This window comes from Pygocentrus nattereri, chromosome 14 (assembly GCF_015220715.1).
Source record: "Pygocentrus nattereri isolate fPygNat1 chromosome 14, fPygNat1.pri, whole genome shotgun sequence".
In the NCBI taxonomy this organism is placed as follows: Eukaryota; Metazoa; Chordata; class Actinopteri; order Characiformes; family Serrasalmidae; genus Pygocentrus; species Pygocentrus nattereri.
In genome coordinates this window covers 1013793-1041281 of record NC_051224.1, presented here as the reverse complement: position 1 = coordinate 1041281, position 27489 = coordinate 1013793, and the positions used below count along the sequence as shown (strand labels likewise).

The window sequence follows — 27489 nt, the reverse complement described above, 5'->3', positions numbered from 1 at the left end:
TGCTACTTTGATTAGGATGGGCAGAGACTTGCTCAGTAGCACATCTACACACACAGATACAAAGTTTTATTCAGCAACACAAGCTTATGCATTCAATCAGTTAACATACTCAAACATTCAACAAATCATATTTCATCATCTCCCTACTAATCCTCTCTTCAGAACACGCTGAATACTATTTGTCCAAGGAAAAAGTCAGAGCAAGCTGCCATCACATTTCAATGGCGGCAGGTTTATAGATTGTATACCGATATAAAAGATATAAGCTATGGATTTGTGGTGCAAACAAACTTATTAAGGGACAGCACTACCTAGTTCTTAATACAGACCAAACACACAAACTTATGCAAAATCATCCATCCATCCAATTTCTAAGCCGCTTCTCCGTCAGGGGGTGCTGGAGCCTATCCCAGCAGTCTTCGGGTGGAAGGCAGGATACACCCTGGACAGGTCGCCTGTCCATCGCAGGGCAAGACATTTTATGTAAAATCAGTGCCACTTATTTTTGGTGTCTAGACAACAAGGAGTGGTTTTATTTGCTAGACATAGCATCGTTTTGGTGTCAGGCGTTGTGATACAGCACTTGGTATCAGAGTGGAACACAAAATGACTATCATGATGACCCTAAAATGGAGCACCGTGATCCATGCATTACACAGCAAAACCCACACCCAAAGCACTGAAGCACACCAGACCTTCGACTAGTTGGGACACTTTTACAGCGCTATATAATACGTGACCTCACAAACAACTCCAGCAAGCCAGCCTTGTCCAGCTGAAGGCTCGGCTCCAAAACTCGAATCTATTTTTCTCTCACCGCATCGCCAGCCTGCTTTTTGTACAGCATTTCACATGTTTCCTGCAGGTAAAACATTCTTGTTTCAACCGCTTAATCAGCTTAACGATGGGTCAGTGCAACTGGCTGGAGATTAACCGCCGACAGGTCACAAAAAGAGGAGAAAAGAAAATGAGAGAAAGAAAAACAAAACTGGAAATGGGCTGTTGGATGGCTTGGACACTTCGGACGCATTAGGCTACCTTCCTGTCATCTGGATATAAATACCCCTTCAGATGTGAGATGAGGAAAGAGAGAGAGCCTTTGAGCACGCTCCAACACAAACCCTGCCTTATCTGGCACTATCGGAGAACGTTTCCCATGAGTCCAAGCGCAGGAAGAACCCCACAGAGAAGAACCTCGACTTCCTCCAACACTGACCCGACTTCATTTATAACCACCGAGTGCTCGCATATGCACACATGCACACATACACAACTCCACACAGACTGGACCGTACGCAATGGAGTCGAGTTCCAGCACCCGGCTCTGGGTTCCTGTTAAGCTGCTTATAGAACTACAGCCATCGTGCACTTAGCAAACACACAGAGGGTGTAAAACCAAATGCAATCAACGAACCTGGTTGCAAAAAATGTCTAAAATGGTTCTAAAATTTGAATTCTGAGCATCGACTGCCGAGCAACAGTGACAAAAAGTGAATGGACACCAAAGTAGGTGGACACTGGGTCGTTATCCAATGAAAGCATTCTGAATCTCCAGGTGTGACACGACACTCTCGTTACACATTTCTATCAAAATGAAAGCTGATCACATTCAGAATTATGGTCATGACCTACATTTTGTCAAGAGAATCTCTTCCTATTCTTTCCTGCCTGCTTCTTTTTTTTTTCCTGTCCGTCTTTTTCGGCCTTGCTTTTTTTCAGAACTTTTACTACGTCTTCTCCCTCTCTCTTCAATCTTAGTCCCAAGAAACGTCACACGCCTCAGACAAAGGTGCCATTAAGGGGTAAGGCACTGGAAATATCTAATTAGGTTAAAACAGAGTAGAAATGGCAGACTCCAATTCCAGGGAAATTCCAGTAAGGGGGAGGGGGGAGTAGATGAAAGTTGAGCCCCATCCATTTTTGACAGATTGGTACAGACAGGGTAACCCAACACACTGTTTATTTGACCACGCTTTCCGTACGCACAGATCATATTCAAAACCACCAGCATCAGAAGAAAGGGCCCTTTCCTTCTCACAACAATGACAGAGCTGTTCAGAGGACTTTATGTAATACAAAGGGCTCTGCAGGGGGAGCACACACACTTTAATATGCTATTCACCATCTCTCTTTCCCAGCACAAAACAGCCGCACACACACACACACACACACACCACTGACACATCACAGCAGGGTCCGGTTTACTACGGGCCAATACAGCACCTGTTTGGAGTCCAAGGGCAAAACAACCTTCTGAAACCTCCGGAAGAACATTCAACAGAAAAAACGCTCTTGGTTTTGGAGATACCAAGCACGAAAGGTCACCAGGCCTTGTGGACACGAAGACAAACATATTGTGGGTCAACTTAAAGCATTTGCCTTGAAAAGGCCTGAACTGGCCCCTGTGAATCCCCCCCCTCATGACTCTGATTGCAAGGCCCTGCTCTGTTTGACCACAGAGCTCCAAATCCACACAGATCAAGACCAAAGTTATCACCTAAATCTCCTGTAAAAAAAACCCAATGTATTAACAAAGCCTTCATATACACCACGTATCAGCCCACTTCAGCACTGCCAGTGCAACACAACTTAATCCAGGGTGACAAATGGAGAGATGGCACAGGCGAGCAGCCCTAGTTTACGCTAGCCGCGTTAGGTTTCGCTAATGCTAGCCTCAGTGTAAACAAGGGAAGCGCTGAATCAGCCGGCTGTAGTGCCGCAGAGGAGAGCCTCCTGCTGCCTTTACGAGTCAAGAGGCCAGTTCTTCAGCTCCTTTTTCAGAAATAAAAACACCTTATTAGGGATGTCAAGAAAGTTTAACGTCAGAAAACATCAGACAACTTCGAATGATGACAGAGGGATTGGGCCCCCCTTTATTCTGCTCACATTTGTGCAGCAGATGTCTTGATCAGAGCAAATCAGAATGATTTATTCCAGCGAACGGCGAAAAGATGGACCAGCCAGAGCATCTTCTTTCCAAAATTTGAGAAGTTAGACAACAAAGACATACGGCTTGTGACAAACAGTTCTGTAGGCTGCATTCCGGGAACGGTATGTTAAACCTAAACTGCACAAGGATCATCTGTGATCATCTCAACATATAGATTTTTTTCCCTTTTCCCTCAAAATGTTAATACAAAAGACCACCCGTATATCAGGACAGCCTGTGAAAGATCTCCATGGGGCGTTCATGGGTACGATTATATTTACAACACAGCCAGTAAAGGCCCCAGCGAAGGTTGTGTTATTTTACTGTTCCAAGGTACTTGAGGAATCAGACCAGATTCAAACAAACAGAATAAATTGTCTTTTTTTTTTTTTTAAACAGGGGAGAAAGATCCAACTCCGTGTTAATAAGTGTTCATTAGGTTTAATGGCCTGGCTCCCATATGAAAAGAGACAGGGAAGAAAAGACCACATTGAAGAAAAGTAAATAAACCCACGTCTCACTCTTCCCTGCTTGGATAAGCATTCGGCCAGCAGACGGGAGAGGTGAGAAGATGGAGGAGGGAAAGAGAAGACAAGGCCAAAAAAGCACACTTTGTATTGTTTTCTGATTAGCGACGTGTACCTACACCGTTGGCGGCCCGAAGCCTGTTCTCAGACCTATATGATTCGCCTAAGGGAGATCTAGAGAAGGACGGTGGAAGCAGTTCCTAACCACACTCAGCAAGAACGAGAGAAAGAGAGAGGAACAGAAAGAAAAGGAGAAAGAGGAAGGCCTTCAGAAACAGCCTGGCTCTTTCACCGACCCCCATCCAGACCTATGAACATCTGGAGGGTAGGATGTGGTGATAATGGCTTATGGAGGCATAATACAGACACAAACTCCAGCAGTACCCACAAACACATGTTGGACCCATCTGAGGGAGAGGGAGAAGGACTAAGAGAAAGGGAAATCCAGCATGAGAGAAACACAGAGCACAGATGGACAGAGGGGCCTCCGCTGGCCTGGAACATAAACACAGGAGCCATCACTGTGGGGCAGAGCCAGCAGCGCGTTTATTTATGAACACGTCTGAGTCTGGGGCCATACCATTATCCTGCCACCCAAAAAAAAGACGGACACAGAGGAAGAGCAACGCTGTTTCACTAATACAATGGTCATCAGACGAATAAAAAAGGACAAGAAGAAGGGAACTCCCTCAGAGAAGGTATATGATCAGGACAGATCTGGTCAAACTCAATGACCACGAAAACAACATCTGATCATAACGAGAAAAGGGAGTCTGAAACAATGCTGGTGTGACCAAGTAACGAAAGCCAGCAGACAACCAGTTGCTCACTACTAATGTGGCTGCTAATATCTTGGGTCAGATACCGTTTGGTCTGACCACGGAATAAATCTGTAGCTAGGGACGGGCACTACGGCAAAAATATAATCTTAATGATTGAAGACATTTTTACAATGCACAATAATACGCATGACTGTATTTAGTGTTTCTGAGGTTCGATAAGCTGGAAGAGACATTCAAAGGTGCAATTAGCCCTTTGGGTTTTTTCTCACTAGAACAAATAATGTGGTAAATATGTAGAACCTGATAAAAAGCACTGACCTCCTGTCAGTCATTTTATAAGACGTTGCTCTATAACACCACAGTCCCCTCCTCCAGTCCCATCTCCTTTGCTCAGCTAAGAAAACAGGGCAGAAGCCTGGTAAAAGACCTGCGTCACCAGGTACAAAAAAGGCTGTGCTGCTCAAAAAACACCTAACAAGAAAAATCAGAGTCAACAACAGAATCCTTTTCCAAGATGAAGACAATCACTACATGCAAAGGAGACAACGCTGAGCACAGAGGTACCGATGTTCTCCAGTAAAAGTAAACACAACATGTAAAAACAGTTTGAATGGCCAGCTTTGCATAGCCAATCACGTGGAGATTACTTAGATAGGATGATTTGATGAAAAGTCTCTCTGAATAAGGGAAAAGTAAAGGTATGTCATCATAATTTACCAGAAACAATAAATTAGCACATGGGGCGGCACGGTGGTGTGGTGGGTAGCGCTGTCGCCTCACAGTAAGGAGGGCCTGGGTTCGATTCCCCGGCCGGGCAGCCGGGGTCCTCCCTGTGTGGAGTCTGCATGTTCTCCCCGTGTCTGTGTGGGTTTCCTCCGGGTTCTCTGGTTTCCTCCCACAGTCCAAAGACATGCAGTCAGGCCGATTGGACATGCTACATTGCCCCTAGGTGTGAGTGTGTGAGTGACTGTCTGTGTCTGTCTGTCTGCCCTGCGATGGACTGGCGACCTGTCCAGGGTATATCCTGCCTTTCGCCCGAAGACTGCTGGGATAGGCTCCAGCACCCCCCCCGCGACCCTGACGGAGAAGCGGCTTAGAAAATGGATGGATGGATGGAATAAATTAGCACTTGCTGGGGGACTTGATGCTGAAGATTATGCTGCTACTCTCCACCTGCACTGTACACTTTATATACAGACCACTGTTTACACCACTAGTACTTCTGCATTTACTGGACTGCAGTTCACCAGCACATTTCTGTCTATATACCTGATACACTTGAATATCTGACTATGCACTAACTGTCTATACGTCCAGTGCACCTGTAACACTTGCCTGTGCACATCTGGCTACGTTCAACACCTGAACCTACTGACCACGCACACTTTGTCTTTTACTGTCTTTAGTCTCTGCCCTGTTTACTATGCATCTTTTATTACTGCACTGGAAAATTCGCCCCACAGTGTTTCGTTATATACTGTACTACCCTGCATTGTATAATGATAATAAAGTTGAATTGAATTGAATATCGTTTAGCTAGGTTCCTGAAAGCAAGCTGAGATAACCTAGCCTACAGCCATGATATTCCCGGTTGTAAACAATTGTTGATCTGGCTTCATAAAAAGGACTGCTCTTAATGTTCTCCATTAAGATGCTGGCTATATCAAGTTTTATGGCAATGATGCCATACCATAATCTATCCTATGTCTTAAAAACAAGGCAATATTCTTAAATAGCCTGCCTGACTGCTAGAATTACCAAGGACTGTAATGGTTTCACTTTCTAACAAACACTAATGAAAACCAGTGGGCATCAATTCTAGGGGCATGCTTTGTGTTGATGAGGCCAAGTATGCTATCTCAGTTATAAACATACAGCTGCTCAGTGTTTGAGTACTGATGATCTACAATACGCTCAGAAAATTGTTATATAATCGAATGTAACTGTGATGTAATTTATGGTAACTACAACGCATCGTCATATTGCCCTTGACAAAAAAGCACAATGCAAGGGTTCTGCTCCCTCAGTACCACGAACACGGACAGACAGCTGCACGAGGAGCACATAAGAGAACACAGCTTCTCAAATGTTTCCCACTCCTTCAGCACATTTAAGCTGCTAACTAGTACACTAAATAAAAACACAGTATACTTGCCAAAGAGCAAAAGAAACATACAAACCATTCAAGGAATCTAACTGAACTGTTTGTGACGTCAAACTCCCACCACAAATGAGCCAGCGTTGCCAGAGGCTCTGGCCATGGGCCGGCCAGCAGAAGCAGTGTGTGTGTGTGTGTGTGTGTGTGTGTGTGTGTGTGTGTGGCATTTTACTAGAGGAACGCAGAAGCTCTCGTGCAGGTTTATGAATGTACAGCAGCCAGATCGTCTCGATTCATCTTTCACTGCCTTTTTTTTTTTTTGATTGTACCCTGACAAACTGAGGTTTATGGCTTAACGACCGTGTTACAGAGGCCCAGACATCGCAAGGTGTTTTTATGGCTTTGTTGAGCTTTTATGCTTGGGCTAAATGTTGCCTTTTACGACACTGGACAAGCCAAGAGCACTGTCAGGTGGTCGCTGTCTAAAAAATGAACAACTTCCACTCCTCGCTGTTGGGTGTAATCATGTGATTCTGGGAAGATCCATGAATGGTACCAATTCACCCCCGACTAATTTTAAGGGGCACTTTAAACTCTTTCTCTGAGTCAACTCATGTGTTTTCTGTTGAGTTTCACAAAAACCTGAACAATAACAAACATGTGGTACAACTGCCAATTCATACATTCAACAAGTCTACGGGAAGGCCTCGACTTCCATCCCTCCCGACGTTTCTTCCTTGTGTTTTGAGTAAATAATCTATTTTGATGTGCTCTCTCCTTCTTGTGGCCTTTATTTTTTTTGTTTTTCATCAGGCCAAATCAAAGATTTTTGTTCCATGACGAAGCTGATCTTATGTTTGCCAATTTGTCATGGCATTGGAGAGTCCTAATTAGCGCTTAATCTCGTTGCAACAAGCACCTACTTTGTTCTCTGCTTCTCACCAATGTGTGAATGCTCCACGCGCATCTCGTTCCAGTGTCGTTAAGTGATGGCATAGAGCTGTAAAATTTGAGCTGGGTGATTACCAAACTGGCCTCGTTCGATAACACACTTACATACGTACTCACATATATTCACACACAGCATTGCCTAATTAGGAGCCGTTTCGTTTGAACTCAGTAATGAGTGCTGAGCTCTAAAAAACAGCAAAGACAGCCAAAACCTGCTGGAGACTAAATTCGTGAATAGGCATCTTACAGCTATTAAACAGAAAGGAATCACAGGCAGTGTATCAGCAGGTTTTAATGCAGAAGTAGTATCGTCCAAGAACAGGCCCAGTGAAGACCAACTCAAATTCCATACTCAAACGCAGCAATTACTTTATTCAGCTCTACTTAATAAAGAACAAATTTACACAAAGCAGAGAGAACAACCTCTTAGTACACAGCAATGAGAACGGAATTCAGTTTTTAGCTCCCACATAGATCCTCTGGGCCTTAACCATGCCACTGAAAAAACACATCCAACTCAGACCCAGAGAACAGAGCAGATCACTGGCCTTTAATACTGGAGCGGGATTTCACAAGAAGGCCAGCCTCTCTCTCACAATCAGAAACATGTGCACTTTATTAGCCCACCACTGCCGCCTCTTCCAACTTGGCGTTGCCATGGAGGACAGCGAGACACAAGGGGTGAAGGGACTGGCGATCACTTGCAAGCATGGTTAAAAGTCGATAAGTGAGTGTGAGCTGCTCAAATAAGAACCACTTCAGGCCTCTCAGTTTTTCCACACGTCCAACACCGACCAAGGTCTGCATGCAGACGGGAACACAGAGTAAGCTCCCAAGGCCATCCTATTAGCCAGCCATGGCGCCACACTTCTGGACTAGGGCTGGAGAGGACAGCCTTACCTATAACCTTTCCTTTTCAGTCCCTGATGGCCCCAGACATGTTCAAACCAAAGCCAGATACCACTGATTTTCCATTCCCATGCCACTCAGACTTCTCCTGAATGCTTTCAGTGATCCATAACCAATGCACTCAACAAATGTTATGTCCATTAACCTTGCTGCTGTGGCATGGTCTGAAGAAGAAGCAGGCACCAACACAAACTCAAAGGTGTGTGTTGAAATTAGATCACTTTATAGGTTTAGGCTGGTTTCTCAGGCTCAACTGAGAACAAATATATATATATATATATATATATATATATATATATATATATATATATATATATACACATATATACATATATATATAAATATATATATATATATATATATATATAATAAAATTTAAAAAAAAAGCACGGACACGCTCTGTATTTGAGTTCTTGCTGCCAAACCAGAAGGAGAGACAACTAAATGTGCAAAGGCTGGGTGGCTTCTGTAATAGACTGGTAAGCAGTCTGTAGTTGGGTAGTGGAGATCAGTGTAGTTGTGTAGTTAGTGAACAGGGTAATCCCATTAAAAGGTGCCAAGCTGAAACCGCAGCCATGCCTGGTAAAAGACTCTCATAAAGCAGCTGCCGCTTCTGACCGAACTCCACTAATCTGAGCGGAGCGTTTGCGTGTGAGAGCGAAAGCAGACAGTGACAATAACCCAACTCCACTGCTTTTGCCCAGGCTACACACAAAGTAGGCCTGGGCATGAGCAGTTGCACTCTCAGCGGGAAAGTCCCAGTGCATGGAGCTGAATCTGAGCAATCTAGGGTACTCTGGCGATCCGAATTCTGGCATCTTCTTACAGAAGAAAAAAAGTTTTGAGTGACAGCAAATATCTGTACTGTAAGTACAGTAGAAACTCAAAGCTAGTCCACGATAACTGCAGCGTCTGACTGTTTAAAAATTAACCAGCCACACATAACCACAGTCTTCGGCCTCAGACACACCTCAACGCACACGCACACACTCACTCCACAAGCAGTGCCACCCTATTGGAGCTGTACCAACTTGCCGAGATAGTCAGGCCTAGAATTTTTCACTCATGTGCTAGCCTGTACATCAAACACGGCTGGCATATCTCACACCATGTGCAGCTATGGCGGCATGAATCATGCATTCAACTGGTTAAACCCCTTATCTTTCTGATAAGCAGAGGGGATGCACTGATATTTTACAGATGATTTCCACAGGGAAATGCTACACAGAGAAATAAAATCCCCATGAGGAGCAAACAATGTCAGCTGCCCTAGAAAGCAGTAATTAAGCGATAAGCTCTCATCTGAGAATACTCTGATAACCCTATCGAGTGACGACAGAGTAAGACTTGTTCACCGTGAGCTGACTGGCTCAAGCCCGACCAGTCTTGCATGTGCAGCCATGCTCCGATTGGCTGCAGGACGGTGGATTCAGAGCTCTGATTGACCCAATGGGATATTTTGTTGCTGTACCCCTGCTGACACTTGGCGCTGATACAGAGTCAACGCCTACTGTAACACACATACAGCAGGGCTTGCTGGCAAAACCCGAACTGTGTAGCAAAGCCTCATGAGAACCTTTCTCTCTCGCCTTCTCTAACTCCTTTCCTCTCTCTCTCTCTTGCCCCATAATCCCTGAAGGCAGGAACCTGCATAACTAAGCGTTTTAAATCACACCAAATCTGATTTGTTGAAAGCAAATTTGGTCGCCGTTCAAGTATGCAGAACTCTGAGAGCCATTCGGTGTTTACTTACAGTGGCCCCATGAAACGAGAATGAGTTCCTCTCCCTTTGTGCCCCCCCAGAGAAAACCATACGATAGCTCTAGTTAGAGTTTCAATTCAAAACAGATAATAACGCTCCACTCAAGGACGATGGGCAAAGAGACTGCAGAGGCAGGAGTGCTGGGTGGAAGCTGCAGGAGGGTTACGCTCCAAAGCCAAGAAAAAGAGTCTTTTCAAAAAGACCCATCGCGCTGACTGCTAGCTCTTCAATTTTCAAACTGTTCTTGCTCTTCCGGAACCACAATTACTTAAAGCTCATGGGCGAGAGGCTTAACTGCAATTGCATAGGCAAAATGAACACAGTCTTGTTAAAAGTCCAGGGACAACTTGCATTTCTTTTGTCTGACAAATCAGGAACGTTGCTGTTCTGTTAACATGACAAAGCTTTTAAGACGTTGAGTGCATTTTCTTCCTGGTGTTGTCCTCCTTAGTAGAATAACAGCTTTGCTTTAATGATCTACTAATGAAATCTAATGATGTGACAGTTTTCTTTCCCTATGTACTGTTAACAGGATTTTATGGGGCCCAAAAGGTGGTTTAAACACTGGAAATGCTTGTGCAGATAACACAACAAGGGGATTATGTGTGGGTTACTGCATATTTTCCAAAGTAGTCATTTTGTTATTTGTGCATTTAGTTTTTAAGTAAAATAAGAAGATCTAAAAATCTTTCAGTTTAACATATTAAGTTACTGCAAACTGACTGTAAACATGCTTGTTTAAAAAAAAAAATAAATAAATAAATAAGCTAAGCTTTTTCGCAGAGTACATACCATCACACAAGTGTTCTTGTTCGCTCTCCTTCCACACACACACACACACACACACACACACACCCACACACCAAAGTCCAGTACCACACCTGTGAGAGCAGCAAGCATTGTTTAGACCCAGGTTATTACAGTCACCCAATCGCAGTCCGCCCCACCTGCTTATGAAGCAGGCCACCTGTGCTGCCGCCATGCCCTCCCTCTTCAGCTCGAGAGCTGGCCACTCTCCAACTGAGAACCCGCCTTTCGCCAAGTTTCCGCATGTCTTCTGCTTCACAGGGCACACTGACAACATCCTGGAATTAACAAGACAATCCTGGCTTTGCTTTAAAAAACAGAAAAATGACCACACCATGCTTTTTATTTAACGGTCAACACTTCTGACTGTCACAAAAGTTTCTCCAAACAAGTAGAACATACGACATGCAGCCTTTGACATGTTTGGCCATCAGTATAAAAGCACTTCTATGAAGTTGTGTACGTACAGGTTGTGTAATAGCAGACAATATCACTTCTAGGACAGATGGGGAGGGGGGGGGGTCTTAAGAGGCCAGCAGATGCATGCCGCACACGGTTGTCCTATTTGAAGTTCACATTAAGGTTATCTGTGGCGGTACTCAAAGAGCCAGACGGGCTACTTTGATCTTCAAAGGCAGATGAGTTGCAATGACAGGGGCAATAAGAAGATAATAGCACCAATCTACAATCATTACTCCATAGAGCAAGAGCAGGGTCGGACTCGGTTTTCAAGGCACTTGATCCTTTGCGCATGTACCCTTCTTGCGTGGAGCCACAGTGCCACCTGGTGGTCATTCCTGGGTGAGAACAAAAGTCATCTACTGTCTAGTGCATTGTCAGGTTGGTGTGAGGAGGCCTTCTCCATTGATTTCCAGTAGCAACACTTTTGGCTACAGTGTTATTAAGTGGCGTTTATAGTTGTGATTGTTTTTAAGTGCAGATCTAAACGATTTCGGGTTGCATATGTTTAACTTTCATGGCAGTAGCATTCATGACTGCACAGAGGTTTCTATTGGGCACAGTTGTCTGTCTACGTGTCTAGCAGCTCACACAAAGCTTTGTGTGTGCAACAGGTTGGCTTTCTAGGGCAGGGGTGTTAAAGCAGGTTCCTTCAGAGCCACTTGGTTGGTCTTGGCTGTACTGATCTAAGAAGAAGTTAAGGAGGGCTGCACCACCTAGTGGTAACAAATTAGATTCATCATCTAAGCTCCCTGAAACACAAAGCTTACTCAGATACAGCATCAGTGGAGATGCGTGCCCAAATGCACTGGACATTAGAGACTTCAGCTCAACTTTGTTCCATGCAGAAATTATCTGTCAATCTTATGGTCAGTTTCTGACCACAGGAATACTGCACGCTTGAAAAAGGCACCACCAAAATAGTAGTGGCACATTTTAAGAAGGTGATGGAAACAGTGCAGCTTTTTAATTCAACTCAACATGTAACACAGTATAAAGAAATAGCAACTAGAGAAAAAAAAATTGTCAAATAAATTAAGACATCATACAATCAGCTGCTTATTACTGTGCAGTTTATGCTGTTACTATACAATGACCGCTGTAGCTTTCAAGCTCCCTATAAATGATTAATAATTTATATTTGATAAATCAAATCAAATTTATTTGTAGCGATTTTTATAATTGATGTTGTCACAAAGCAGCTTCACAGAATTCCAGGAAAGACAGAGTTTTAACATGACTGTAAAGCCCCCAGGTGAGCAAGCCAGGGGGTCAACAGTGGCAAGGAGAACCTCCCTCAGAGCTGAGGAAGAAACCTTGGGAGGAACCAAGGCTCACCAGGGGGGACCCGTCCTCCTCTGGTCAGACTACCTACAGAGTTATTATACTACTAATATTAATAGCAGTAATATTAGTAGTAGGAATAGCTGGGAGTCCATTAGAACATCAGTGTAGGGTGGGCAGCTAGTCCAGGGCAGGTGGTCTGAAGTGCTCGACAGTCAGGCATAGTAAGCTTTTCAGTGTTCAAGAAAAGGGGAGCTCAGTACTTGGAGATCTACCACCCTGGAGAGCTCAGATCTAACACACCTGTCTCTATTATTCAGGTGCTCCTGAAGGCGTTCATTGCCTGCATCGGGTGTGTTTGATTAGGACTGGCGGTTGATTGTGCAGGGCGGTAGAACTCTAGAAACAGGATTGGGCACCCCTGTACTAGAAGTACTGTAACAGAAACACTGTAATAATAAACCATGAGGCCAGTATCATGAATTGAATTAAATAGCATCACTGGTTGAGTATACAGTCACACCCATTATAATAAGATAACACACCGCTATACTGTCCACTCCTACACTGAGGTGAATAAAAACTCCAGTAACGATGCTGTGTCTGATCCCGGCACCAGATCTACTAACACGTCACTAGTATGTTGGTATAACTACTGTGCTGAAAATGCTTAGCGGTGGTCCCTATTCAATGACTGACAGGCAAGGGGGCAAAAGTTATGCAAATCAACTGAGTCAGTCAGTTACAAACCAGACTGAAATGATTTGTGTACCTGATAAATTGACCACTAAGGGTAGGTCCTGGGTAGGTACACCTACTTACCTCGTAAATCAGTGTATAGTACTGGCTGTAGCAGGGAAATGTTAGTTTGATCCATGTCTATCCAAGGCAAGAAGATCCTGACTTTCTTAGCCTGCCTTACGTTTCAGGGAGCTCAGATGTTAATCGGGGAACTAACTTTCTACCATAAAGTCGTATTGTTCTCCTTCACTTCTTACTAGTCACCTGTGGCCAAGATTCTTCACACTTTTCCTAAAAAAGCCAAAAATAAAACAGCCAGTAATCAATGAGGGCAGATACAAAGTACACACAAATAAAGTACTAATAAACTGGCACGGCGCTGCCATAGCTCTGAGTTCCCATGCCAACGTGATCGGCCTAACGGCCAGAGATGATCCATAAGAGATGATGTTAACATAAGACTGCGGTCTGTAACAGAGGGCTCATCTAGCAAACCAGAAGTGTAATTGCTGCTCCAGTAAAAAAAAGAAGAGCATCCAAAATGTTCTAATATTTTCACTACGTGAAGTAATGCCATTTGGGAGTAAGGTGCTCCAAAATAACGGATCCCTACTCAATTCTTAACGCACTGCAGTGATTTGAAAAATCCTCAGTGAACCTTTCACAGCGGGCCAGAAACAGATCAGATCAAGGTACACAGTCCTTCATGTACGGCACCGCTAAAAGCAGTCAACACCCCATTTGCAGCAGAGGCGGGAACATGGGACCTGCTGTGTGGTCCAACCACCAGCAGGGGGCGCTAAATCTACACTACAGGGTGTTGCACGGAACAAGTAGATCACAAGCTACAATTACTCCAATGACAGGCATGTAAGACATTAGATGTCAGAATAAAGAAGAAGTTAATAATAATTCATCTAAACAAGTTAATTAATTAATCTACACAGCACCGTTACAGCCTGCCCTGCTGAAACTGTCAGTTATTACTGCAGTGATAAACAACTGCAACATCAGAAGATAAAGAAGTGCATCTCAGAAAGCAAAGACAAATAAAAAGCTTGCAAATGCAATGCATGAATTTTAGATAAAAACACAGCCCCACCTAATGGCAAGCAGTATGAACACTAGGGGTCTACGTGAAATATCAAAGAAAGCATTACAGCCACTATTCTCCATATTTTAAGTAAATGCAAAATACACAATAAACAGATTAATGAATAAGATGTTAAGTAATAAACACCGTCATGTCATGGTGATTATGGTGTTAAAAAGGCCTTTTTGCTTTGTGGGTCTAAGTCCTAATTCAGTAAAAAGCACTTATATTGCTAACAATGTTGATGATGATGATGAAGCCACTAATTAGGGTGACCATATTTTGCTTTTGCTGTCCTGGAAAAAGGGGACATATATGAAGTCCTCATGTTTGAACCACTGCGCCAAACTGACTGTAACCAGACTGAACGACATGCTCAACCTGCTTATTTTGAGCTTGAAATAAGTCACTGTATGGACTTGCACCCATTTCTGCAGGAGTATGCAGCTTCTCCCTGAGAGCCACCTAATTAATCTAGGAATTAAGCATTTTCACTGCATTTTCATCTTCATGAATGACAGTTCACACTACAACCACAAGAGGTGGCTGTTTCAAATGCAAGTCCTTGTGTTGCCCTCAAGATGGCAGCAAGGACCACATCATCAGAATCTGCTTGCCTCTGCCTTCTCCAGTTTGATGGGGATAAACAATAAAGTACTGTCAATGACGGTAAGAATGAAGGTCGTGCTGAAAATCTTGGAAAGCTTCTAAATTTCTGGTCCTTTCGAAAGCACAAAGTTTGCAGCAACATCATAAAACATGGAAGACTTAAAAAAGAGAGAAGAGTGAACTCAAACGACCAAACATAAGATAAATAAAGAAGACAGAAAGAAATATTTGTTCTTGGTCTGCACTGGAAAAGGCTCTGTTCTGACCTCACCAGCGGTGGGATGTTATAAGTCACGTACAGTGGTTCTGAGCGATATTACACGTGTTCCTTCCCTGAAGAACTGCCCCTGAAGGACAAGGGCAAAGAAAATAAAGGCAAGTGAACCAGGCAGACTGAACAAGAAGGGCAATCCCAGCGTGCTGGCACATTGGATAGCAGGTCTTAAAGTTAGGAGGCATGGTGTGACTGTGAAGCAAGGAGAACACAGGAGGATGGAACATCACTGCCTTACATACAAACAAAACAACAACGAAAAAAACAAACCTCTAAACCTCTAAAAGCTCTGGCCCACCGTAACTGGAGCACCAACCTTCATCCGCCTGCTTCTTTCCATAATTGATTTCAACGCCACACCAGCACTGCAGGACTTAAAAGACTATTTCAGTCAAAGAAACTATGATTGATATTGATGATGATGATGATGATGATGATGATGATGATGATGATACAAGTCAAGAGCCAGCATGTGAGGTGACCATGTTTGTTTTTTAAAGAGTACACAGGCTCAGGGCAAACGTTAGAAAGCAAATGTAAACATGAAAGAGCAAACTTCCCAACTTTTTAGGCAATTTAGAAGTCCCACCAGAACATAAAGGTACCTGCTGGCACGCACAGCTCAACTGTTTTTCTTGTTTGTAAATCTGCTACGGCTCATTTGAAGCACTTGTCTGATGACTTCCACTCTGAGAGCACGAACACCAAGTGGATGATGCAGGTGTCTTTGAATGTGTGTCCACCACTTAGGCTGAGCGCTCATGCATGCTGGCCTTAATGCTACCTGTATGTAACGGCAGAGGGTGTGTGGGTGAGGGTGTGTGGGAGCTGCACGGAGAAAACAGTCTGATCTGTTGAGGCCTCAGGCTGAACACTCAAGGCTTTGCTAGAGTATCTGATGCTGAACTATGAATGAGTGGAGAGAGATAAAAAGAAAGAAAGAGAGACAGACAGGCCGTAACCTGTAAACAAAAAAAAACACCATAATCAGCATAAACACCAACATCATAATCAGACCAAGATCTGTAAATAAGCCACTTCACTGCATTGTCCAGAGTCTTTCTGAGAAAGTGGACTATCTAGTACCATCTAGGTTACGTCCATCTCTAACTTTACCTACCACACAGTAGAGGAACAGGACTCTGGACAGAATAGTCTGCTTACTCATTAACATCTACGACAATCTCCTGACAGAATTCAGACCATCGCATTTGGCTGTGAGATGAGCCCCAAATCTCAGCTCTTTACGGAAAGTGAAGGAAAAGGCTAATCCTGCTCCTCCCCACGGTGCTTTAACAATACCTCATTCGTGTGCCTCGCTAGGGGAACGAGACAATTGGTGTTGCCCCAAGGGGGAGGGGGTGGAGGTGGGTGGTGTTGATGGGGGAGTAGAGCGCCTCCATGGATCTGGCATGCAGCCAAGGTCAACACCAAGCTGCTAAAGAGCTGAGTAATATGACGTTTCACAGACACGCACATATACACACACACACGGAGGGTGGGAGAGAGAAATGACTGAGAGATGGAGACACGGAGTGAGAAACACTAAAATGCTAAAACAAAACTGCTGACTGAGGAACCAAGAACCAAGCCAAAAATTCCTTATTCCGCCCTTTTTCCGGCAATTCCAGCAATGTTTATGTTTATGACTGTCTTTTATACAGACGATACGGTTCCTTCAATGTTATTTTTTATTGTGACTTCAGACCTTATTTACCAAGAAACTGCACACAAAGGCAAGAAAGCCAAAAAATTCCTAACTCTCTTGGCCTGACTATTCTGCGATTTTCCCCCCTCACACACACACACACACACGTTCCCACACACTAGCACAAACACATACACCTCTGAACAAAGGTGCCATTTTCCTCAGGAAGGGTCAGCAGTTCTCTCCGTCAGACAGGCGCTTGTTCTTGCTCGAAGGCTGCCCAGTCTCAGGCCACCCTCCCTAGGTTCGGCCACTCCAGCACCTACAACCCCCCGGCCCCCCGCCCCCTTGCCCAGGCCCCCACCACCCTGGAGACAAGCTCCCCATTGTTCCTACACCACTAATAAATGACAACTCTCCTGTTCAGACAAACGTTAGAGCCATTCTAAACTCTACATATACTGGAAGGAAAGAAAGAAAGAAAGAAGGAAAGAAGGAAAGAAGGAAAGAAAGAAAGAAAGAAAGAAAGAAAGAAAGAAAGAAAGAAAGAAAGAAAGAAAGATTGGTGGAAACATCCTCTTTATCCATATGTTGTACTTAACAAGCTGCTTGGGCATGGCCAAGAGCTGCTATCAATAGGAATGATCTATAACGGTCCCCCTCCACTCTCACAAACAGGAGTGACTGATATGTCTGTATGATATCATCATCATCATCATCATCATCATCATCATCATCATCATTTCTGAGTATACTGTGGTATCCAAACAGTGTCAGGAGTCCAGGAGAGCAGAACTGGTTTAGTTGAACCAGCTGAAGCGATGCACAGTATGTGAAAATGTACTATTTTAAATAAAATCTTGATTGTTTTTGAAAGCTTTTCAATGCTATTAATACTTTTTGATATGTTTTTCATGGGAATGCCTTTTTGATGGTAAATATGTACAATAAAAATGTCAAAATATTAAAATACTGTGATGTGTTTACTATCCTCACCACTCTGGAGCACCGTGCTTACTAGGGAAAAACAAACTGTAGCGTTTCAGTCCATCTTGAGTTTCAGATCTATGCCCTGGTGCTGAGCCAGTGCTTCGCTCCTTGTCAAGCACAGATATTCAGGCAGTCTCCATATCTAACCACAGGTCACCATAAGGTCAGACTTCCCAGGGCTACTTCATACATGAATATACCCTCATACAAATGCCCACAGCCGCTCAGAGAAGGTGAGAAACATGACAAATCAGCACCTCGAACCAAGCGTGTAAACACACCATTAACACCCCAGCGCCTCTGCTGCGTGACACCTTCCTCCTCTCTCTCTGAGGAGAGTCAAAGGCCAGGGAAGTCCAGAAGGTGAGATTTGGGGTGCGCAGCAGTTCGCTAGGCTTCATCATGAGAAGACTGGTGCAGGTGAACATGTAAATAACCTTGTAGTAAAACTCTGTTTACTACTGGCGTGAAATTCACATAGATACTGAATTTTCTTGTGTCGGAACACGAAGCTGTCAGGAACAGCAATTCATCAAGTGTGCAGGTCATCATATTGAACAAGAGGTTGTGATTTCAACATCCTCCCCAATCCATTTAAATTAATACGTTGGGCTTTGGGTTGGAATAGCTTCCCAAAAACGCTCCAGTTCCGACAGCTGCTTGGTGAGCCGTAGGTAATCTTTGGTGGCAAAGGAAACGGTACTCGAAGCACGTCTGAGCCCTGATGCATAACTCGGCTGTGGCTTACCACAGCTGTATCATATAACACCACAGTCGACTCCTTCAGCATGGCCACGCCACACATTCTGCCCTTGACAAGGCCCTTTTCAGACCTTTATGGGCCACTTAACCACCCAAACCACCCAAAAATCACATTTCCGGTACATTTTCCGCCCGTTAAAGGCTTTGACAGCTAGGTCTATGAGCATGGAGTACCACAGGCTTGTTAAGGGAACCCAATCCAGCACGGCCCCTTCACTCTGTCAGACAGATGTTCCAGCTAAATTTCCACACCCCCACACACACAGACACTTCCCGCTCCTGGTTTAAAGTGACACCAGAGGATGGAGGAGAAGAAGAGCGATGGAGTGGGATTCGGGGGGGCTGCGCAAAAAAAAAAATCCTTGGTGTTTTGTCAAGGCTTGTTCGCGGACACAAAGTCCGTCTTTGTCTCACCCCCGGGGCGGCAGATAAAGGAATTCTTGTGTGTCGGGGGGCTCTGACCGAGTTTATTTGACACTTCAGCTCCTTTTGTGTGAGCAAGTGTCCCACCGTCAATACCCGCCATGAGAGTCACTTGGCGTTAGACAGAGGGTCCCTCTTCAGTGGAGAAAGGGGGTCTTGTTCAGAGAGGATTTTAATGGAGGGGGGGTACATAGGGGGGGCCAGATCACCCTGCGCTGTACACAGACGCATAGTGGGGTCTCTGTCCACCGCCTTGACAATAGAGAGAATTCTTTACTGCTAAGGAACTACAGGAAGAAGGAGAGGAGGCCAAACCGGGTTCTTAGGACATGTCCTTTTCCTCTTTAGCTCTCCATCCCGCTCTCCTGAACGGCAGCGCAGGCAGAAGCGTCTGTTGCACTCCCTGAAAAAAAAAATGCAATCCATCACCTGCCTCAGGCATTCAGGCCCCAAGGCAATGCCTCGACTGAATAATCAGCAAACAGCATGCTGCCAACTGACCCCTACTACTTCCCACCTATTACTACAACATCAGCAAACCTGAGCACTGCAAATGATTCTTGACCTTGACACTGGTCACTTTATAAGGGTCAGTTTAACGCACCACAAATGTTTTTGTAGAGTCTGAGAAGTTTACAGGAGCAGGGCTGCCCAGGCAACCCACATATAGCAGCCTTATGCCCATGACAGCTTCCCTGTCCTCATGAGACCATTCTGCTGAATTGTGCTGGAGGAGAATGAGGAGGGAGTGGGCCATTCGCACTACTCAACCCCTAAATCCTCTTAAGCTGGGGGGAAAGAGGTCTAATAGTGTACACTTAAGAGTTCAGCGAAGGGCGGGGGTGGGCTCCAGAGCGGAACGCCAGTACGGATCTTACTCTTATGAGAACCGTCAGTGTCCAACAAAAGCAGCAGTGTTGCCCACCAAAACAGCGGCATCATTGTCTCCGTAATCCAAAAAACGCACGGTGCATGATCTACTGTAGCCAAGAGACTGTGGCTTTGATAACCCTGTCTCAGAGAGAACCGTCCTGACCACTCTGCTCCATTCAGCCCCAACAGAGGCCAGCTTTTACAGCTCTCCATGTACCCTTTGATAAACTGGCAGCATGAACGGGGGCCTTGTGTCTTGCATTTCACCAAGTATCAGTAGGAACCACATCATGTTACTCTAGTCACACCTGACTGGTGTAGCCATGGACGAGGTGCCAGGCCTCACCGACTGTGAATAAGCCAACGTTTACACACCTCCAGACACGCAGGACAGAACCTAACAGTCCTCTGTTAAACACAACCCTGAGGGCATGTCAACCACAGCACTGCTGGCACTCAACTACACCTGCTAGTTCCTACTAAGTTACCTGAAAAACAGAGCCTCCAAGCCTGGCTATGACATGACCCAGTTCAAACTGTCTGCTTACTCGTCACGAGAAACAAGCCGAACGCAGATGTCCTGGTCCGGTCATTAAGCAGTCTCAGTGCCCTGTGGGTTGAATTAAGCCCCGTTTCGCTCACACGCACCGGAGTAACGGTCTGACAGCACCGGCTCTGGGAAACAGGTGAATGTTTGTGAGGCACACACTGAGCAGGAGAACCCCAGGGCTGCTGGCTTGCCTCAGGTTCAGCTCTAAACCAGCGATATTCAAACGGCACTTCAACCCAAGAGCCCTAAAGGTAAGACAAGCTGGCGTTACCTGTCCGCGTGTCCACCTGGAGCGTCATGTCCTCGCCGTACTCCAAAGGCGCTGCACTTCAACGGTCAGCGCTGCTGAGGTAACATCCATTTCTGAGGCGGGAGCCTAAAGAATGAGCCACAAAATCCACGCAAGAAGCGGCATTTTAATCCCGAGAGAGCCGGAGAATTCCAGAGAATTCCAGAGCGAGAGCGCGCTTCGCCAGAGAGCCGAGAATCCGCAGCGGGCTGGCTGGGAATCCGTTTGAAGTGGCAGACAGACAGACAGACAGACAGACAGGGGTATCCTCTCGTCCTCCTCCTCCTCCTCCTCCTCCTCCTCCTCCTCAGAGCAGACATCCACCAAGTCAAACTCCACAGAAGGTCTCCGTGACATGGAAGGAGGGACTGCGTTCTCTCCATGGTCTCCACGCGTGAACCTCCTGTGGCAAATCCGCTTAAAAGAGTATCCAGCGGACTGAAAACGCCCGACGACAAACTCCGGGAGGAAGCCAGTCGCTCCACAGGGCGAACCCTGGAGAAAACCCCGAGGCTGGGCTGCGGTGGGCGAGCTCCTCACTGAGCTCCTCACTCGGCTCCTCACTGTCAGACTCCCAGCTCGAGCGCAGCGCTCGGAATCCCACTCATTCGAATCTGAGGAGCTGCACGTGAAGCCATCTGCCGAGGTCACCTGACCCGTACACGCGCAAAGGAATGCTGGGAAATGTAGTTTCTCACAGGTTGTCGCGCTACTGCGTGTTGATTTTAAACGTAAAACGAAAGACGGCGACCTGTTTCTAAATATTATATAACATAATATATAATATAATATAATATAAAACAACACGCAGCAGCAATGCAGTAGCACTTCAACATATACCCCAAATGAATCCTGCCCTCCTGTTATCTTCCTACGGAGCCCCGCAAGTGACATCCTGTATAAATGAAAATAGTGCGTGGGAACGAGATCCTAATGCGTGGCCACGGCTTAGTAAGGCGTGGGAATGAGATGATTAAGTCGTGTGGGTATGAGATCCTAATGCGTGGCCACAACTCGATCATGATCTCGTTCCCATACCTTATTAAGTCATGGCCACGACTTAATCATCTTGTTCCCACGCCTTACTAAGTCGTGGCCACACATTAGGATCTAGTCCCATGCAATATTCTTAATTATACGGGATGTCACCAGCGGGGCTCCGTAGTTTCTTTGCCAAAAAAGATGTCAGAGCCGTTAAATTGGCCTCGAATTGACCCTAAAGATTATGGATTATTAGGCTGCATGTTTCTGCCAAATATTTCCAGAGTGCTAATTTAAGTTTCAGAGACTTTTATTATTATTAGATTATTTATTATTTAGAGTGTTAGACTTTATTTTTTTCTACTATATCTACATAACAACTATTTAGCTATTTAGATTATTAATTATTATTAATACTATGTTAAAATCGTCTAATAATGTGAGAAATAATAATAATGTGTGGTGTTTTTCTCACTGAATATGCACAATCTGGACCATTTCAGAGTCACAGGAGCATGCAGGGCATGCAGCTATTAGTCCTGTGTGAGCTCCTCCATAGCGTGTGAGCTCCTCGCCCAAACAGTGTGAGGAAGATAATGATCTGCTGTCGTAACAGGGAGACAGAAGGGTGTCGGTGCTTTGAATCACCTTCTCATGAATGCTCTGCTTGTTCCTCTTACCTCACTCGTCTCACTCACCTCCAGGCTCGCTTTTATTTCAGGAATCTGAAAGAGTTCAAGCCACAGAGCGAGAAAACCAGGAGTGGAGCTCGGGCCGGATTCACAAGGTGGTGGAACTGTTTTGATTAGCAAACGAAAAGGGAATTTCACAATGTAATGTGTTCCCCCTCAGTGATAGAAGATCAACGTGATCAGTTGGATTTCAGTGTTCCTAAAATGAAACATAGAGCCTTCCCAGTTGTGTATTATTGATTAGATCAATAAACGAAAATTTGACGTTTACTTTTGAGTTCACAATAAAACCAAATCAGGTTGTCACTAAACACTTGAATGAACGTAATAAACCTAACAGCTCTCCTCTTTCCACTTTGATCACAAAACAATGAGGGGATTTCATTTTTATGGAAATAGAATTTAGAATTGATCAATATGATCCGATGTATTGTTACCCATATTATACCCACTGTATCTGGACACATGCAGTGAAGTACAAACATTCATCTGCTACAAAAATGCAGTAATTTTTGAAACTATCTTTGGTCTTAATTTCCTCCTTATTGATGCCACAGAGTTTTGTCCAACTCACTCTTTTCTGGACTCCAGTGCCGAAAACGGGGGCAGTCGTGGGTTGGAGGTCAGGGAACCGGCCCTGTGACCAGAAGCTCCCTGGTTCAATCCCCAGAGCCGACAGTACATGACTGAGGTGTCCTTGAGCAAGACACCTAACCCCCAACTGCTCCCCGGGCACCGTGGATAGGGCTGCCCACCGCTCTGGGCAAGTGTGCTCACTGCCCCCTAGTGTGTGTGTATTCACTAGTGTGTATGTGGTGTTTCACTTCACGGATGGGGTAAATGCGGAGGTGGAATTTCCCAGCTGTGGGATTAATAAGGGTCACTTGATCTTAAATTAGTTAACATGGGGTGTCCTGATACATGTGGAAGGCTAAAACTGATATTTTAGGATTGTTTTCTAATCCTGATCCTGTTTCCCTGCTCAAAATTGTCTGCTTGAATACACTGAACTGAACTGATGAGGCTATGAATTAGGAAACACTGCCTTGGGGCAAGACATTGTGAAGTTCATCTTAACAGCTGGGTTACTGCTCACACTCTTATGATGATTTGTGCTGTTAGTCTATGAGATTAGAGATCAGGTGTATGAGATGTTTAAACTACAGTCAACTAAGGTTCTTATCAGTTGTATCTTTAATCAGACATTCTCATTTACTGGAACGTCTGTAAGGAAATATATTCACTGTACACACTTAAATGGTTCTTCAGACCGATGGAGAATGTGTTGTTCAGGCCTCCATATAGAACATGTTTGAAAATGGTTCTATAGCACCAAACAGGTTCTTCTGAGTTAAAGTAGAGACCCCCAAGGTAAAATATTCCTCCAGTAAAAGTAGAAGTTCCTCCCTTTAGACCTCCACTTGAGTAAAAGTACTAAAGTATTTCCCTTCAAATGTACTTAAGTATAAAGTAAAAGTACTAAAAGAGTAATTCTGGCTCTGATGTCCTGTTATCATTTTTATAACCAGACTGGCTTCATGAACTCATTTCAGGTGAAAGTCCTCCAGCGTCTCTCTTGGTAAACCAGTCTTTTAATAGAACGTCATTAATTAGTGATGCTGACGTCTATTAAAATGATCAGAAGCACAAAACACTGAAGGTAAACAGTTTCCATCAGGGAGAACCGAGTGGCTCTGAAATCACTTTTTACACACAAGCAAAGTTTCAGTTTCAGATTTATTTACAACTTAGTTCCAAGTTTAAGTTGAATAAAAACTGGCTTTAAACTCAGGATCACAGATGAGCTCCTTTACTATGTTGATCTGTAGGCGTCTGCTCATAAACATAAACCAGCCCAAACTCATTTACTATAAAATGAAATGGTGTTTGTAGAAATTCAGAAAAAAGCCGCGTCAGTCTCGACTGCATATGTGGACATATTTCTATATTGAGCTCTATTTACACAAAGTTAGGTTAGTTCATCATTTATGTTGAACAGACTCTCCCAAAGTTTTACGCTGCTGCGCTGACGTTGAACCGCGTGCTGCACTGGGTCGGTATGACCAACAGGTCAAAACCAGCTCTAAACAAAGTGACCGCTGGGCCCTGATTGGTGCTCTGGCTTTGCGCTTCTTTCGTTTTGACATGTTACGTTTTTATACACACAGAAACCAAAAGGAACGACAGATTTCTCAAAATGTAGGAGGAAAAAGTCGGATATTAGACTCTGAAATGTAGTGGAGTGAAAGGAAAAAGTCCAGAACGGAGAAACTTCAGTACAGATACACCAAAAATACTAAAGTACAGAAACTCATTACATTTACTCAGTTACTCAGTTACTCAGTTACTCAGATACTCAGTTACTCAGATACTGTCCACCACTGCTCATAAAAACAGAAGAACCCTTTTCGTTTAACGTAGAACCATTCTTAAAAAGGTTCCATAGAATCATATACCACACGTTGTCCATCAGTCTAAAGAACCATTTCACCATGCAAAGAGCCCTCCTGTTTTGGAGAAAGGTGAGTATACTTGTGTAGTTTTTCTAACTAAATAATCAAAGTTGTATTTCACTTCTTCCATTAGTCTCTTGCCAGTGTTTGTGATGAGCATCGCTGGTCAGACTACTTGTAGTGAGCTGTTTTATACCACAGCTAGATGTCTTTGTGGAGCTCTGAACAGTCTGAACTAAGACTAGTTCACTGGTGGATCTAAATGCATGTGTTTTCGAGCAAATCCCAAAACAGAAATTAAAACGGCATCAAATGGAGCAGGGATTTCTGGAGAAATCTCAGTACACGTGGGAACACTTGTGGGTCTATCTCTTGTACATGAAGGCCTGAAGTAATCGTCGGTGAATGAAAGTGGCTGGTTAGGCATATGTAAGTTGCCCTCTAGCTGGTAAGTCAAAATACACTCAATGTGGCACAAACTTAATGGAGAATATTAAACACATCTCACCTACTGCTATTTCTATTCCCTGCTTTTCATCACATGCTTCCTTTCATCTACAGAGCAGAATGAAACGATCCTTCATTCCCTGATCCATTTCTTCTTTTAGCAGCCACCTTCCTTGGCTCTTCTCCAGCACAATCCAGGGGTACCTGAATTGCACGCGATTCTGTCAATTGCAGGTACTTGATGGCTTTCTTGTGTGCGCGGGTTGAGGAGTTGTCAGAGGTTTCTGCGCATAGCATTGCGTGACTAGAGCTCCGGACGAAAACACAAAGACATTGTTTTCAGTGATCGTTCTCCCTTTATGGTAACTCAACAGCATTCCTGGCTCACATTCCTCAGGCCCTGCTGCTGCAAAAGGTTTTTTTTCCTCTTTTGAGGAGGAAAGTGGGATGTCTTGCAGATTTTGTGCCCTTTTAACTTGTTATTTTGGGCCATGAGAAATCACATTCCTGTAACCAAGAAAAAGTATTTCAAATAAAATAAAAATGAATAATCAGATGACCCTTGTATATTAATTTATGTCATGAATATCATTTTTTATAGAGAGAAATTTCTCTCTATTTTCTTACTATTTTCAACAGCGACTATATATATATGTGTGTGTGTGTGTGTGTGTGTATAAAGTCACCCTCAAAAAGAAAGTCAAATATCAAAAATGGAGAAATTTCTCTCTATAAAAATTTCGAAAAAGTTGGGGCGCTGTGTAAAATGTAAATAAATGTAAATAAAAACAGAATGCAATGATTTGTAAATCTCATAGACCCATATTTTATTCACAGTAGAACGTGGAACACATACAGATGTTGAAAGGAAGACATTTTACCATTTCATGAAAAACAATGATTCATTTAGAACTTAACAGCAGCAAAAGATCAAAAGATCAAAAAATCTCAAAAAAGTTGGGACGGGGGGCAACAGAAGGCTGGAAAGGTAAGTGGTACTAATAAACAGCTGGAGGAGAAATTTGCAACTAACTGACATGACTGGGTATAAAAAGAGCATTTTAGAGAGGCCGAGTCTCTCAGGAGCAAAGATGGGAAGAGGTTCACCAATCTGTGAAAATCTGCATCTAAAAATTGTGGAACAATTTCAGAAAATTGTTCCTCAAAGTGAAATTGTGAAGACTTTGAATATCAAACCACCTACAGTATATAATATCATCAAAAGAGATCCTTGTACACAGGGGGCAAGGCTGACGGTCAATGCTGGATGCTCGTGACCTTCGGGCTCTCAGACGACACTGCATTAAAAACAAGCCTGATTCTGTGCTGGAAATCACTGCATGGGCTCAGAAGCACTTCCAGAAATCACTGTCTGTGAACACAGTTCGCCGTGCAATCCACAAACGCAAGTTAAAGCTGCATCATGCAAAGAAGAAGCCACCTCAACACTATCCAGAAACGCTGCCGCCTTCTCTGGGCCAAAGCTCATTTAAAATGAACTGAGGCACTGGAGAACTGTATATGTGTATGTATGTATGTATGTATGTACGTATGAATGTATGTGTATCCACCGTAACAAGATTCTTTTCTAAATTTGTTACAAAGATAATAAAATAATAGTAAAATATTGCTAAAACATTGACTTAATGAACAAGTCACCACAGTTTACTATGTTCATACTAATCCATTTCTGTTCTTTCAGTTCTGTCAGCAGCAATTTATCATTTGTCTAGTTTCTCATTCAACACCCTTGTCACAGCAAGGGACATCCTGCATTCTTCTGTTGCTTATCTCTCTCACTACAAAACATCAGTTGTGTGTATGTGCGTGAGAGTGTTGGAGGAAGAAAGAACGAAAGAAAATAATGAGGAAAGAGAAAGAATATCAGCCTAAAGGATGTGGGTTTAACACCTGCAACTGTATATTTCTGTCAGCATGTCTGCAGCTCTCACCCTTGCAGAAGGTTTAGGGTTAGGCATGTGTGAGTGTGGGAGCGCCAGTGTGCACTCAAATGCCTTCCAGATTGGGGTGGAGGACGCAGTAATCATAAGCAGCGAACTGCCCCAACTTTGGTGCACATTAACATGAAAATAAGAAAGAATGCATGAGGGAGACCAGAAGAAATCAAACTGACTTGGAAGATCTGAAAGAACTAG

At 44.0% G+C, this 27489-nt stretch overlaps 1 long non-coding RNA gene across 1 annotated transcript in view; it reads right to left on the bottom strand.

The window, feature by feature from the left end:
• The window catches only part of LOC108437880, a 78626-nt gene extending 57264 nt beyond the window's left edge, over positions 1 to 21362 (bottom strand). Inside the window, exon 1 of the long non-coding RNA XR_001858653.2 lies at positions 20743 to 21362. This is a non-coding gene — a long non-coding RNA (uncharacterized LOC108437880). The remainder of the gene's footprint in view (positions 1 to 20742) is intronic.
• Between the last annotated feature and the right edge of the window lie 6127 nt (positions 21363 to 27489).